Consider the following 17,219-nt stretch of genomic DNA (forward strand, 5'->3'; position numbering starts at 1 on the left):
TTAGTAGACCTGATAGGCAGTTTGTATTTTAATTGTAGTTTCACCTAATTAGATGTCAACAAGACCTGCAATAGTTGTATGTTTGTGGTTATGTATTTTGTGGAAAGCAATAGTTGTATGTTTGTGGTTATGTATTATGTGGAAAAAATGCATTATGTTATGTATTATGTGGAAAAAATGCACTATGTTATGTTTTCTGTCGAAAAAATGCACTTCGTTATGTATTCTGTCGAAAAAATGCATTATGTTATTATGTATTCTATGGAAAAAATGCATTATGTTATGTATTCTGTCGAAAAAATACATTATGTTATGTATTCTGTCGAAAAATGCATTATGTTATATATTCTGTCGAAAATATGCATTCTATTATGTATTCTGTTGAAAAATGCATTTTCTTCTGTATTATGTCGAAAAAATGCATTTTCTTCTGTATTCTGTCGAAAAAATGCATAATAGGCAACAATAACAGAATGCCACACAGAATAGGCAACAATAACAGATGACCACGCAAAGCCAAACATTATATTATATTAGCAATAACAGAGTCATCTCAATACAAATTAGAAGCTCACAAGCCTACAGTATCCCATTCACACGAGCTAACACGTTACCTCCTCCTAAGACAAACACAAACTAAGACTAAAACAAGGACGAAAACTAATATACCACATGCAATCTTCAGCATTTTGTTTCCCTGTTCATACATTTGAATTTTCTTCTTCATCTTCTTCATGAGCTTGTTATCTTCTCCATTTAAAGCTTGTTTCTTCGGGGATGTAAAAGAAGCTCCAATCCGAGGTCTTGCAGTCTGCTCCACTTTAAGTTGCTCCTCATTATCAACCCATTCAAAGTATTCACATGTAAGATCACTTCTTTTCCATAAGGGACAACCAAGGAAACGCCTACCATTGCGTTGTTTCTTTGTAGATGTTTGTAATAAGAGCTTCCTTCCACACCAACAGAGATTGACTGATTCCTCAACTGGTGAAGAAGCAGTGGACTTTTGGACATATTGCTTTGTCCCACTCCAATGGCTTCCCTCACCTCTCATATCTTTTGTGATTCCTTGGGTCCTTATCTCTGCTTGTACTGTCTTTGTTCTTTAAAGCTTGTACTATCTATGTTCAATGTCGATTCCAAATGGGCTAAGAATCTGAAAAGCAAGACCAGGAAATTAAACATACATGTGCTGAGAATACAAGCACCAAGCACTTGTGCGGAAACAGACCAAGCAAACGCACACAAGCATAATTCAGGCACCTAAACAGAGCACCAACCAAATGCACGCAAGCAATTTTACGAACATATCTTGTCAAGCACAGTAAATACTTCAGCATCAAACTTTAGAGATAAGTAAATACCAAGTTCAGCAGCAAACTTCAGAGATAAGTAAATACCAAGTTCAGCAGCAAACTTCAAAGATAAGTAAACAAAGCAAACTTCAGAGATAAGTAAATAAAAGCATTTGCATATGATCCATATTTTAAGTACGTGCAGAATATATACACAAAAGCATCTAGTCATGAACTCACATCATTATAGTTTCAAGAACACATCTGCTTGCAGCAAATTCAAAATCTTGAACCCTTCCGAGTGTCACATCAAGTTTTTCTTCAAAAGCGCACATTAGATATCCTAAAGATAAAACAACAGAATCAGTGGGACTAAAAAAATGTGTTTGTTAAAGATGCATTCCAAATCTAAGGCTTGAAAATATCGTAGGTATCACTCTTAAAAATAGAGACATAAAAAGAAGGCTGGAAAAGAAAAGGGACAGAAAATAATAAAAGAAAAAAAAGTTGTGTTATCTAGAACCATAGTAGAACACTTGTGTCTCTTTAGAGTTTGTCTTGTTCAAAAGCTGATCAAATGGAAACTCTTCAAAGCAAGTTGCAACCAAGCTTCTTACAACAAATGGGAAATACATACTTGAGCATAGAGAGAGAGAGACAGAGAAAGAGAGAAATAAACCAACTAACAGGCCTTCATGGATGATCATGCAGACTCTCTCAGGTGCTAATCAAACGTCATGAAAGCAATAACAACTTATGATGAAAAATGTTAACAGAAAGCCACCACTGCCCAAAATAATGAATAAGATTACCTATTTGTTAGATATATACAATACAAGGAGCAAGCTTCTCCTTCCACAAGTTTGGAAAATGGGAAAGTTCCAATGAAGAAACCTGAAAAGAACAAATCAAATTAGAAGAAGTTTGTATGTGTCCACCCTCAATTTTACGAATGAAAATCTGGACTACTAAGCACCTGTTCCAAAAAATCAAGGGCGACCAACAATCACACTTCTCAGCGACCAACAATTAGGCCTCTCACCAAAAGCAATGCAGCAAAACACCCCTTCGAGCCATCGAACCAACAACGAGGAAGCATCACGGGCGACTAACAATGCATTCAACTAACTGAAAAACAACGCAATAGAGCACCCTTCGAGCCATCGAACCAATAATAACGAAGCATCACGGGCGACCAACAATCAGACCACTCACCGGAAAACAAGCAACAGAATTGAGGACGATCGCGGGCGACCAACAATCAGATTACTCACCGGAAAACAACGCAACAACAAAACACCCTTCGAGCGATCAACAATTAGGAGCCGCAGACCAGATCGTCTCTCTGCTTCGTTTCAAATTTTTTTAAAGAATTTCTAACCGGGTCTGATTTTCTTTGCCGGGTCGAAGCAGATACACCCCGGATCGGAGTCTCCCTCGATCACCTCTGGTCGCCTCTCGGAAGCCCGAAGCATCGTCGTCAGCCTGGGCCAGCCGCTCGAGCCGCACGAAACAGCAAGCTCCCGTTCCAGGCGTTTCCATCCCAGTCGGGTCTGTTTAGACCGTTCGAATACCCGACTTCCATAATCTCTTTTTTTTTTTTGTCGAAATCAGGTAACACTCGGCCCAAATTCCATTCAGTTCGGCCCGATCCAGCCCGGAACCCAGCCAGTTCGGTTCAGCAGTCCGTTCGGCCCAGCAGCCCACTCGGCCCAGTCCGAATCCCGTCGGCCCAGTCCAGCCCTTTGGCCCAGTTCGGCCCACTTCTCAGCAGCCCAACTTGTCTGGCGAATTTTTTTTATTTACAGATCTGCCCCTATTCTTCTCAAACAAGGTAAATCCTCGACTTAGTGGCATGTTTAGGGCTCTATTATTGAATATTAATGTTTGCTTGGATGAATATGATATGAAATGAGCGTTATTGGGTAGCGTGGGTGATCGGATTTTTTTTCGAACTCGATTTTACAAACTTTCTGTTTGTCACATTTCAGTTCAGACGACGCATTTTTATTTTCTCGGATCTGTCCCGAATTTTTAAATTATTTTCGACCTAGTCATAGCCATTTTTATTATTTTCCAATCAGTCCTTGAATTTTTCAGAATTTTTCAATCATCCCAAGAAACTTTTCAAATTGTTTCAGTTTAGTCCCGGGGCTATTTTTCGCCCTTTTCAGATCTGCCCCAAATTTTAAAATTCTTTTCAGTCGAGTTCCAGCCATTTTTATCAATTTCCAATCAGTCCCTTCATTTTCAGAATTTCTAAACCTATTCCGAGAATTTTTCATGATATTTCAGTTTAGTCCCTGGAGCATTTTTCGCTTTCCAGATCAGCCCAAACTTTCAAATTCGTTTCAAAAAAAATCCTGGGACATTTTCAGTAATTTTTACACAGTCCTGAAATTTTCCAGAATTTTCAAATCAGCCCCCTGAATTTTCCGAATTTTCAAATCAGTCCTTGTTCTTTTAAAATTATTCAATTCAGTCCCTGAACATTTTCTAAAGATACCTAATCCTTTCCTACTTGGATTCCCGACGCGTGTGCCCCGCTCAAATATTTTTGTGTTAGTAATTATATGTATATAACATGACAATGTGTGTTCTTTATGTTCTATTACATGGGATATAGGCCCTCACGTAATAGAACCCTCGAATTCGGAATTTCCGGTTCCGTACAGACCATTGCCTTAACATACTAGGTGTATCCCATACCCCTAGACCCAGGCGACTCACCGGCCCTCGACCTTTGAGTCGTAAACAGGTAGTGGCGACTCCTTCTCACGTGTGTCCGTCGCGCGTCCCCGGGAAGGTGGACACTCCCAAGTCGCGTTGCATAAACGCGCGCACGCGTACCCCGACGAGACGAAATTCGGGTGCGCACAGCTTGGCGACTCCACTGGGGACACTTAGAGGGTTCGGGCTCGTTCCCGCTTGCTTTGTTTGCTTGTTTATTTGTCGCTTTCTGCAATTTTTCGCTTATCTACTTTATGCACTTTTATTTCCCGCACACGCATTGCATATCATACTAGTTTCTAGATACCTATGGGTCGCGTCCCACGACCGGTAATAAGAGCATAGGTTAGATAGGGGTTCGAAGTAGGGGTACGGTGCGCAGTTCGACTGTCGCTTAGGCCTTGAAAAGAATCCCGCTCGGTTTCAAGGAATTGACACCCTTGAGTCGGGAGCCCCCATCCTTACGTAGCACGGTCCCTGTAACACTAAAACCATGCATTCTGCAGGAGCTCCATGCCATCCTCCAACCCGGCTTCGACGAACAGTCCGTTGAGTCGACCTGCGTGCCACTTGAGTCATTTTCAAGAGCGATGTACCTTGTAATTTGTACTAAGCCGTGGGCATTTACTTTTTTCGCACACATGCATCATCTGTTTTACAAAATTAGGGTGTCATTCATATGGATGAGTCCTAAGTCAGTCTTCCTTTCGTCTTGGTAAGAAACGCCTTGCTCGGCCTCTTGTTCGTGCCTCGACAAAGTCTGTCAACACACGAGGGTCCCACCGAGTCTCTACAAACCAAGACCGGCACACCTGCAAGGACATCCCCACTTCAGGCACAGCCACCATAGTCGACCTCACCAACAACGTGATCGATTACTTTCGCCGATAAGCTGCTGAGAAAGATGAGGAACTGATCGGCCAACCACAACCTCAGAAGGAGCTCGCTCAAACTCCAAGTGTGGTGGAAGACTAGATTAGGGCTTTATTTTACAAAATTTACATTGTACTTTGATCGTTTTGAGTCAATGTGAATGGCGGCATTAATTTTGAAAAACTCACGCATCGCATGTATCCTACTCATTTACTGTTTTGCATAACAGCTAACGTCCCACCATGCAAGTGAGTGAAGACTTTCTTCGCAGGTAGACCAATCACGACTTTCACGGCAAGGCAAGCTGTGACCCTAAGGCCGATCCACCTTCCTTGGCAAAGCTACCTTCTCACTAACCCCGCGCAACCAAGCGTCATTGCGTGATCAAGAGCACACGTCTCTTCGCGTAACTGAGCACATGCACCAGCACAACCGAGTGCGTCCTTCCGCGTCGTGCGAGCGTGCCTTCACCTTACCCATGCATATACCTCCGGCGCGCTCGCACGACGCCTACCAGGCTAGTTCGATTCCCTGCGCCCTTACGTTGAAATTGCGAACCTAGTTTGCTCCTTCATCGTTCCCCTTTCCCTATTGCAGGAAATAACCGACAAGAAGGCAATCTGAATTCTAAAATCGAGACGGGAAACACTTCTCTGCTACCTCCTTGGACTCCAAACACTGAGGACCGACCTTCCCTCCACAAAAGATCACAGGCGACAGCTCCAACGAACATAGCATGTCCCAGCCCACTCGCCACGGGGCTTCCAGCATGATCACACTGCCGATCGAAGAATGGGCCCAACCCACCCTCCGCTGTGGCCATCAACTAACCATCGGGGCAACACGCACTCTTCCTTAAACTCTCTTTTACATTTATATGCATTCACAAATGGGTTCCCGGCATGAACAAACCCTTCAAGTGGCACTAGGACCGTCCCAAAGACACCCTATTGATTCTATCGGATCTGTTCGACTTGCTTGTCCTCTTGGGACCCGGCTCCTTGAGCCTTCCCTAGGACGGCTGCGCATGCCAACCCGCAATCGGGGAAAATACAACTCTGTGGTTCCCAGTCACAGTCTAATTGCTCTAGCGTGGCGATGACCGAACGCCCGGAATTGAGTGTCCCCTACGCGCGATAACCCATGGGTCGTGCGCTGGATGAGGGAACTTCCCATGGGTCCACGTTACATTTCTTACCACATATTTCATCGAATAATCACCTAATACATCATCTTCTTTGTCATCCTTCACAGGGGCACGCCGGCTACAAGCAAAGAGCGATACATGGGTTCACACTTCCACGAGAACTCCTATCGGGTCTCTCTCCCTATACTTCGACAGGAAAGAGGCTTGATGCGGAAGTACCCCCTTTTAACGAAGCTGAAGACAAAAACGACTGAGTGAGCCACATGCTGTCAACCCAACCATCTCAGTCGATAGCAAGCATGGCCCCCGTAGCAAAGCACGTACGCCGACTTCAAGAGCACCTATCCTCCTGGAGGCACCCTCCACGGGAGCGACAAAACACGGTCAGGAACGACATCCGACGCAGACCACGAAGACCAGGGCATCCGCATTCAACTTTCATGCTGGGGCAACCTTGGTCACCTGCACCCCAGGACAGATCTTGTTTTTCTTTTTAGACGATAGGGGAAATCATTTGTAAAGTTTGCAAGGACGAGCAGCGCGAAGTTCGGCTTCCGAATATCCTGAAGCCAAATCTCCATGAAAGGCCGACCCTCGCAAAATATGAAAAGGCACACTAAAGCGACCACGCAATGCAACGTCGAGGACTCTCCAACAAATACACGGGACACAAAATAAACCCCAGCTGCAAGGAAAAAAGACACAGAGCAAAAAGAAGCGGGAAAAACCTGCCAATGAAGAGAGAGAGAGAAAAGACGCGGGAAAAACCCGCCAATGAACAAAACAAGGTACTGCCGAGATATAAAACACCGGCACCGCCAATTTGAAGAAGAAATCAACAAACCCCGAAAAAAAGGGGAAGCAGCAGACGCAACTCCTAGACGGAGACAGAATACAACGCACTCGGAGGTCGAATCCTTCGAACCCTTCGCCCTTGCAAACTCGAGAGATAAAATAATCGAGCCCGCTAGGCAAAAGTTAGGGCAAGAGAGAGGCACGACTGAAAATCCCAAGGCGGGCAGCCGTGGTAGAAGGAGAGCTAATCCCCTTTAGGTTGAGAGGTACGGCCCCGAGGTGGGTAACCGTAGCAAAAGGAGAGTAAAACGAGAGATAAACAAAACAGTCACCCTAGGCTCCCGCACACTGCGTGGACTAGGGATCCTCAACGGAAGTGACCAGGTTATCTACTCCAAATGATCCTCGATCGGCTCTCCTGCACGACTCAAGTGTCCAAGGCGGATTCTTCTTCAAGCACAGCGGGCGACCAAGCACGCAATCCAAGCAGTTTAAGATAGCCAACACCAACCGAGGGGTACATCTCACTGAAGGCGTGAATCCTTGATCCTTTTAGCTTGGGGCAACGTGCTCCCCATGCTTTCTCTCTTCTCTCGGCCCATAAATGACTCTAAATGGGTCATAGCCACCCTACAATCGGCTACCACAAAGCCAAAATCCTAGACACTCCTCTCTGGGAGTCAAGTCATAACACTTTGGAAATGAATAGACTGAGGTTTAACCAAATTTGCACAGAAATCCCCACGCGGGTCACAAGCGCAGCCGCCCTACGGTACCTTGACGAGAAGGGTCCTAAGCCGACGGGCGCATCGAATAATCGACAGAGCCGCTAGGGCATCATTGAGATTGTCTCGATATGCTCATGCATGGCCAACAGGAGCCTTGGAGGCCTCGCATTGAGGCCTTCGAAAATGGGATCTCATTCATATCCCCAAAGCAAAAACTCTATACGGGTCGCCTAGGAGACCCGAAACTAACGAACATGCGACGCGAAAACACCCTTTTACCTGTGCTTACAAATCGCTAATAATCCCATGACTTACTAATGATGTCAGGATCGCAGGTACAACAAAGGCAAGAACTACGGCAGACTCTGATCCCCGGTCCAAGAGGGTACGTAGGCGCTCTCAGAGCTCGAGTCCCGCATCGCTAGACACTGGTCCCTAGCAAATGAACAACCGCCCAACCAGCAACGAGCAACCGCCTCGCAAGCAAAAATCCCATTGGCGAGACCAGGGCATTCCCAGCAAGCAATCGCTTCAGCGGCGAGACCAGCTACCAACAAGAGTAACAAACAATCGATCTAACAGCAGGGTCGGCTTCTGGCAGATCAGACACACAACCGCCCGAGGGGCAAAGCAGGCCTCTAGCAAAGCACAACCACCCCGGCGGCAATGCAAGCCACGCCTACCACTACACCATCCCAACAAAGCCACGACCCAATGCCAAACGCCCATTTTCGGTGCCCCGCGCCATTCCCTAACACTAGTCGTTGCTTCTACATTCCCTGTATTTTCGCATCATGCCAACCTTTACTGCTTTTCGGACTTCGCGTCCATCCTTACTGCTTTTCGGACTTTGCGTCCATCTTTACTACTTTTCGGACTTTGCGTCCATTTTTACTGGTTTTCGGATTCGCGTCCACGGACTTCGTGTCCATTTTTACTGCTTTTCGGATTTCTTGTCCAGGACTTCGTATTCATCTTTACTGCTTTTCAGACTTCGTGTCCATTTTTACCGCTTTTCGGACTTCGCGTCCAGGACTTCGTGTCCATCTTTACCGCTTTTCGGACTTCGCGTCCAGGACTTCGTGTCAATCTTTACCGCTTTTCGGACTTCGCGTCCAGGACTTCGTGTCCATCTTTACCGCTTTTCGGACTTCGCGTCCAGGACTTCGTGTCCATCTTTACCGCTTTTCGGACTTCGCGTCCAGGACTTCGTGTCCATCTTTACCGCTTTTCGGACTTTGCGTCCAGGACTTCGTGTCCATCTTTACCGCTTTTCGGACTTTGCGTCCAGGACTTCGTGTCCATCTTTACCGCTTTTCGGACTTCGCGTCCAGGACTTCGTGTCCATCTTTATTGCTTTTCGGACTTCGCGTCCGCATCTTTACTGCATTTTGGACTTCATGTCCACAGTCATTGCATTCCGGACTTCGTGTCCGTGTCTACTGCATTCCGGACTTCGTGTCCTCATTTACTGCTTTCCGGACTTCGTGTCCGCATTCACTGCATTTTGGACTTCGCGTCCGCATCTATTGCATTTTGGACTTCGTGTCCACATTCATTGCATTCCGGACTTCGTGTCCGTGTCTGCTGCATTCCGGACTTCGTGTCCTCATTTACTGCATTCCGGATTTCGTGTCCTCATTTACTGCATTCCGGACTTCGTGTCCGCATTCACTGCATTTTGGACTTCGCGTCCACATCTATTGCAGTTTGGACTTCATATCCAAATTCATTACATTCCGGACTTCGTTCGTGTCTACTGCATTCCGGACTTCGGGGTCCTCATTTATTGCTTTTCGGACTTCGTGTCCGCATTCACTGCACTTTGGACTTCGCGTCCGCATCTATTGCATTTTGGACTTCGTGTCCACATTCATTGCATTTCGGACTTCGTGTCCGAATCTACCACTTTCGGACTTCGTGTCCTCGTTTACTGCTTTCAGGACTTCGTGTCCACACCTACTTCGTTTCGGGCTTCATATCCACATTTATTACATTCCAGATTTCGTGCCCGCATTTATCGCATTTTGGACTTCGTGTCCACTTTTACTGCTTTTTAGACTTCGTGTCCATGTCGCTTTCCGGACTTCTTTTCCACATTTAATGTCCTTCAAGTATGCGTTTACATTTACTAATTTATGGTTTTTACTATTTTGCAACAGGCCAGACAATCGCCGGGACCAAACAAGGTGCTTCTCATGGTCTTTGGCTGCATCCTCTATCTGAGCATACAACCAAAGAGAGGCAAGCTGTCAGCACCTAATTTTGGTCCATCGGCTCTGGGAGGGGGGCAAAATTATCATTTTCCAATTTATCACCTTTTCTAAAAAAAAAAAAGGTCAAGTCTGTCAGAATCGGTCAGAGCTGGTCTGACCGACAGGACGGATGAGCAGGGTCGGTCAGAACTGATCTGACCGACCGCTGCACCACGCAAAAAAAAAAGGGAAAGTCAAACAAAGTTTGACTTTCCTTGTTCTTCTTCCTCCCCTTCCTCTTCCGCACCCCGTAGATCCCGTCTTCCTCGAATCCTAGAAGGTAACTCCCAGCTGATTCTCCGGGGATTAATCGGATTTCCCTCAATGGCCGAAAAGGAAAAAAAACCTAAGGGCTCCCTCTCTCGGTCGCCTTGAAAAGAAAGAAAAGAAGGGAAACGAAAGGAACCGGCGGTAGGGACTCTCGGAAGGATCCCATAGCTCACGGTCGGAGCTCGATATTTTCTCGAGGACGATTCACGCTCTCCCTCAGCTCGTTTATCCTCTCAGAAACCCGGAGCTCGTTTGGTCTAGACGCACACAGCTCCCCGATTCCGAACATCCCCGACCTGGCTCTCTGAGTTCACCCAAAAAAAGAAAATTTCCCTCAGCTCTTTCTCGCCGATCTCCAAATCCCGAAGCTCCCATTCGCCCTCAGCTCCCACGAACCGGGACCCCTCAGCTCACCCGGATTTTTCCTCGATAACTCCCACGCCCACAACTCCCAGATTCGCTCGGCTTATCCTCCCTCTTCGACTCGTTCCATTCTCTCCGTCGTCGGGCACGTCAACCGGTAACCTTGAGGCCGTCTCCAACGACTACCCGGAATTGGAAATCGCGACACCCGAATCACCAGAGCCGCAGACCAGATCGTCTCTCTGCTTCGTTTCAAATTTTTTAAAGAATTTCTAACCAGGTCTGATTCTCTTTGCCGGGTCGAAGCAGATACACGCCGGATCGGAGTCTCCCTCGATCACCTCCGGTCGCCTCTCGGAAGCCCGAAGCATCGTCGTCAGCCTGGGCCAGCCGCTCGAGCCGCACGAACCAGCAAGCTCCCGTTCCAGGCGTTTCCATCCCAGTCGGGTCTGTTTAGACCGTACGGATACCCGACTTCCATAGTCTCTTTTTTTTTGTCGAAATCAGGTAGCACTCGGCCCAAATTCCATTCAGTTCGGCCCGATCCAGCCCGAAGCCCAGCCCAGTTCGGTTCAGCAGTCCGTTCGGCCCAGCAGCCCACTCGGCCCAGTCCGAATCCCGTCGGCCCAGTCCAGCCCTTTGGCCCAGTTCGGCCCACTTCTCAGCAGCCCAACTTGTCTGGCGAATTTTTTTATTTACAGATCTGCCCCTATTCTTCTCAAACAAGGTAAACCCTCGACTTAGTGGCATGTTTAGGGCTCTATTCTTGAATATTAATGTTTGCTTGGATGAATATGATATGAAATGAGCGTTATTGGGTAGCGTGGGTGATCGGATTTCTTTTCGAACTTGATTTGACAAACTTTCTGTTTGTCACATTTCAGTTCAGACAACGCATTTTTATTTTCTCAGATCTGTCCCGAATTTTTAAATTATTTTCGACCAAGTCATAGCCATTTTTATTATTTTCCAATCAGTCCTTGAATTTTTCAGAATTTTTCAATCATCCAAAGAAACTTTTCAAATTGTTTCAATTTAGTCCCGGGGCTATTTTTCGCCTTTTTCAGATCTGCCCCAAATTTTAAAATTATTTTCAGTCGAGTCCCAGCCATTTTTATCAATTTCCAATCAGTCCCTTAATTTTCAGAATTTCTAAACCTACTCCGAGAATTTTTCATGATATTTCAGTTTAGTCCCTGGAGCATTTTTCGCTTTCCAGATCAGCCCAAACTTTCAAATTCGTTTCAAAAAAAATCCTGGGACATTTTCAGTAATTTTTACACAGTCCTGAAATTTTCCAGAACTTTCAAATCAGCCCCCTGAATTTTCCGAATTTTCAAATCAGTCCTTGTTCTTTTAAAATTATTCAATTCAGTCCCTGAACATTTTCTAAAGATACCTAATCCTTTCCTACTTGGATTCCCGACGCGTGTGCCCCGCTCAAATATTTTTGTGTTAGTAATTATATGTATATAACATGACAATGTGTGTTCTTTATGTTCTATTACGTGGGATATAGGCCCTCACGTAATAGAACCCCCGAATTCAGAATTTTCGGTTCCGTACAGACCATTGCCTTAACATACTAGGTGTATCTCATACCCCTAGACCCAGGCGACTCACCGGCCCTCGACCTACGAGTCGTAAACAGGTAGTGGCGACTCCTTCTCACGTGCGTCTGTCGCGCGTCCCCGGGAAGGTGGACACTCCCAAGCCGCATTGCATAGGCGCGCGCACGCGTACCCCGACGAGACGGTCAATTAATTACTATTCCAACGATTCGAAATTCGTAGACTAAAGCATTCGGCAAATTTTTTAATTAACCTAAAATTCTACATACGGGATAATCGGGACGTTAGATTTGGCTAAATTAAATCACTTGACTTCTTTAAATAAATTGTACGAATCGATTAATAATCTGTAATCACGTTGACAGTTCAAGAACTGTTAGCCATGCCCTTTTCAAATTCACAATTTCAAAATTACCGAGATACGTGCAACGTAATCTTGATTTTCATGCGCACACATATTTACCGATTCAATGGCAAGACTACCGGTTCTTGTCCTGCCATAATCTTAGCGTAGGTTTGTGCATAAAATTGGTCAAAACATGGGAAAACAAATTAATCTCAAACTCGGCTAAATCAAACATAGGGAATAGTCAAATAGGGGGTTAGGTTTTGGGTTTTAGGTGAAAATACTCTTAATCTGTAAAAGCCGTACTGTCATGATACAAAATAATTTAAAAATAACCCACACATTTAGGACTTGACTACAAACATCATGTCTGTCGGGTCCGTTAAAATAATGCCAAATGCTACATACCCTATCCATCATCCCTTTGTTTGTTTTAAGGTAGGATTTGTATGCCAATATACCCCGGTTAATAATCAGTTATTTCACGCAAATTCGGCGATAATAAGAAACACCATTGTTTGTTTATTTGAGCTTGCTTGATTACATTTGACACTTGTTTGTTATGCGGATCGAGCCTGATCCTTTAGGACTCGATTCACACTGGGTCCAATGCCCATAACCTTCGATCACGGGGTCCAATCCCCCTATACACAGAGTGCGCATTTAATTTAATTTTTGGTCTTTTTCAAAATCATACTGTGAGCATTAGTGAAATAACGGCCGAACGCGAACCGACCGGGATTCAATCATTGTAATTTTTTTTTATTTTTGAGAGAATAATGTAAGGATTTTATGATGCATATTTATTCATGTAATAATCCCGGTCGGAGAGTGAACGGTTCAAGTGTCTATTCGAATTTACGGTGTCAAAACGGGCGAGTCGAGTGCAACCTTAAATCATGCGGTAAATAAATAAAATGGCAAGCTTAGCAAGCTAGAGTACCAAAAGGGCGTGTAGGATATAGACCCTCACGTAATAGAACCCCCGAATTCGGAATTTCCGGTTCCGTACAGACCATTGCCTTAACATACTAGGTGTATCCCATACCCCTAGACCCAGGCGACTCACCGGCCCTCGACCTTCGAGTCGTAAACAGGTAGTGGCGACTTCTTCTCACGTGCGTCCGTCGCGCGTCCCCGGGAAGGTGGACACTCTCAAGCCGCGTTGCATAGGTGCGCGCACGCGTATCCCGACGAGACGAAATTCGGGTGCGCATAGGCCCGAATCCACCTCGCGGACTATGGCAAGAGGACAATAAAAATTCCACTCGTACAATAGGTATATGGGTGTGGGCATATGTTTCATTGTCTAACTCTTATAAGAGGTTTGTGAGGAGCAACACAATGATATTGGTTTCCGGACTAACCATCATCTTAATAATGGCTAGTCCAGAAACCAATGTTATTGCTTTGCTCATCATGAAGTGCCTATAAGGGTTGGACGATGAGTCGTATGCCCACACCGACATACCTATTGTACTAGTGGAATTTATGTCGTCCTCTTGCCATAGTTCATGAATTCGATCTGGTATGCTGTCATATGAAAAGGGTTGTCCGACGTCAAGCAACTTTATATACAACAAACTGTAATCCGATCGCAGCCTCAATATTAATGTAATGCACGATTGCTTATAATAATAAGAAATGGCATGTCAAATACTTATCGAAAAGAAGAAGAGCAACAATATACGGATGACAACTTACCAAGTGGCTCAAAAGCTTGAGTTGAAAACCATCCTCTCCTGATAATCCTATACAAGAAACTAACACACATGGATGTTATTAAGCCAACTTAAGATATAGTAAACTACTATTCAGTAGATAATCAAAACCTAAAATAAATCTTGATGTGATCTTTTCTCTTTTACTTCCAACCGGTCCATCGAAAATAGCACTGCAAATTAAGGAACATCATTGATTTTCTTCAGAGGAATTTCTCGTTTTATCGATGTCTTTGTTTATTTTTCATCCGTATATATTGTAAGGGAATGTCTATATTTAAGCAAAAAGAACATAACAACTCCTAACAAAAAAATGAGCATAACAACTAATCTAAATGTTTTAGCCCCAGAAGTTTTGATTGAAAATTTTCGCAAGATGTGGCGAAAAAAGAAAGGTTTGAACAGATTTCTCGAGCTAATATGCATTAACCTCCCCCGTATGACATAAATCGCTTCTTCTTTCTCTCTCTCTCTCTCTAATTTGTGTTTCTTGTTCTCTGTAGATGTATAATTACTAGCTGGAAAGTCAAAGAAAATCATTACATATAGTTTGTGTCAGCATCCCATTCTGACCTATCGACTCCGCAGAGAACGCCAACAACTACCTTGGCCAAAGCCCGACAAGCACGATAGAGGAAGGCACAGAAGAGCTTGGGCTACTATTCACAGTCGGGCCAGTAGGGACAGACACACAGTCACGGGGCAGGGACTACGGAGGAGAAGCTAGGGCCACCAGAGGGCCGCAACAACCAATCAGAAGGAGCAAACAAGCTGCAAACCTCGGGATAACAAAAGCCGGCACGACAGCACTATTCATCGTCAGATCACCGGAGCATCAGAAGGTATCCAATATGAAACTCTAAAAATCCCTCTTAGTGCCAAAATGACCAACGTCATCTCCGAGCGCATTTTCAGAAATCATATGCCTAAGCCCGGACATTTCCGAACGTTCCTTCAATCTCCCACGAGTCTTCTGACTCTTCGGGGGAGGCTTCTGAGATATTAGTCCACAAGATGGAGCATAAAGGTAAAATAGCTGCCATGACACAAGCAGCTCCCACCTGTATGTTTCGTCCAACCTCTCCCAATTATGACGCCTTCCTAACGGGACTTCTGGGACGACCACTCCACGGAAGGATTAACGGCACCCAGGAATAGACCTGTCCACACCCGAGGGTCATTAGGACCAGGGAACAAGATTCAAACTGTTTTTCGTAATTCATTTTGATCTCCCGAGTGGATCCAAACCCAGTCAAACATGATTCTTTCTACATAAAAACATAGCCGGAGACCTTTTTAGTGAATCGTCCGTGCATAGAATCTGTGGTGATCAATCCTAGGGACCTCAAGGGCCCGAGAAACAAACACTAACCGCACTGCATGACTCATTTAGGTTTCCCAAGTACCGTTCCGGCAGAAAAAAAAGGGCCCCTTTCAAACGGAATCTAGCTCTCGGAGTTTGTTTTGCGAAATGTTAATACCTGAGCTTCGCACCACCCATTCCCTATAACCCCTTAGGCCCAGGAAATCATTTCGCCTCGGACCAAGCAAATCATCAAGCTCTCCCGAGTAGCATTAACGTGGTCTCAAACGTCCCCCAGCTAACCTTCGGGGTCCATTTCCGACAAACGGAGAACACATTGATCTCTGAACATATCAGAACACTTGGGAAACACTAAGAAAGCTCCGATCGTAAATCCCTAGGACGTCTCTGGTTCCCGATCTTCATTCTAGGTCGACGAGTCAAATGTTCCGCTTAAAGCACAAAGCACGCCAATGCGAGTGGTACAACACGTAAAAACGTGAATAGGCGATAAAAACAGTTAATTTTGCTTCGATCATCCAAATGGAGCAAAACCGGCTTTCGAGTTCCCAGGCCACCCTAGCATTTCCTTATACGAAGCATGGCAATATTGGGCTCATTAACATCGCATTCGCGCGTATATTGACAATTCGTTGCTCAGGCGAGCCGCGGAGATCAAACGTGCAACCAATCGAGCCCCGAACTTCTCCCAACTTTCTCCATAACCAAGTGGGACCCACCAGCCAACCAAGCCAAGCCGAGCCAGCCTCCAAGCCGCAAGCCATGGCTTCTCTCTATGGATGGCTAAAAGCAAGCCAAGTCTCCGCCATCCACACAATTTCAAAATATCTCTTACACCCCATCACTTCCTTTGTTTCATCCATCAACTCCCATCACTTTTGGAAGACAACTTCCCCTTCCTAATCACCCAAATTCGGATGCCCTCTTAATCCTCCCTTTAATTGCACTTAAATTCACTAATCTAACTCATTAAAGCATCATATAAATACCTAATTGCATGACACTTTAATCACAACTCATCTTGCCACTTCTCTCTAGCCTTTAGCTCTCTAAAAAGCTCTCAAATTCCTCCCAAGCTCCAGCAGAAACACTCAGCCCGCATAGCCCCAGCATTGCCCAAAAACAAGGCCATTTCTACTAGAAAACTAACCGTTTTCTAACGACCATTCATCCGACTTAACCAAGCTTCAAACAAACTACATACCCCACATGTTTTCGACCTCCCGAGTCTGTTTCTGGGGTTAGTTTTAGCAGTTGAAGCCTCCAGCTCACCGAACCAGCACTGACCAGAAACAGTTTACTTAGGTGTTTTCCCGGTTTCTAGGCGAGTTCCACCATCCGACTCACCCGAGCTCCAACCAAACTTCATACCCCATATGTCTTCGACCTCTCGAGTCCATTTCCAAGCTTAGTATTTACATTTGAAGCCTCCAATAGCTCGTTTTGTCCCATCATAGAAACAGTCTAGAATCGGGCTCTTTAGGCGATTCTCGGTTCCTAGTCGTCTTCCTTCCTTCCACGACTAAGGCGAGTTGTGCCTACACATTCTAAGGGTTCTTCACAACCCTTATTCTCCCCCGTGACAAGGTGGTCATAGCCCGAGAACAGCTCTGCCTTGCACAGTCGCCCCTTTCTCCCTTGTTTCCTTCTCGGTTTCACTGTTTTTCACGGTTCTTTCTCCTTAATTTCGAGAAAATCTACCCGTGTGTTTTGCGTGAAACTTCACAGGCTTGTTCGGCATCCTCTTGGGAGTAGAAAACGGCTGTGCCCGTTCGGAGAGGACACCCAGAGCCACCTGAGC

Source organism: Punica granatum, chromosome 5, assembly GCF_007655135.1.
Source record: "Punica granatum isolate Tunisia-2019 chromosome 5, ASM765513v2, whole genome shotgun sequence".
NCBI classification, from domain to species: domain Eukaryota; kingdom Viridiplantae; phylum Streptophyta; class Magnoliopsida; order Myrtales; family Lythraceae; genus Punica; species Punica granatum.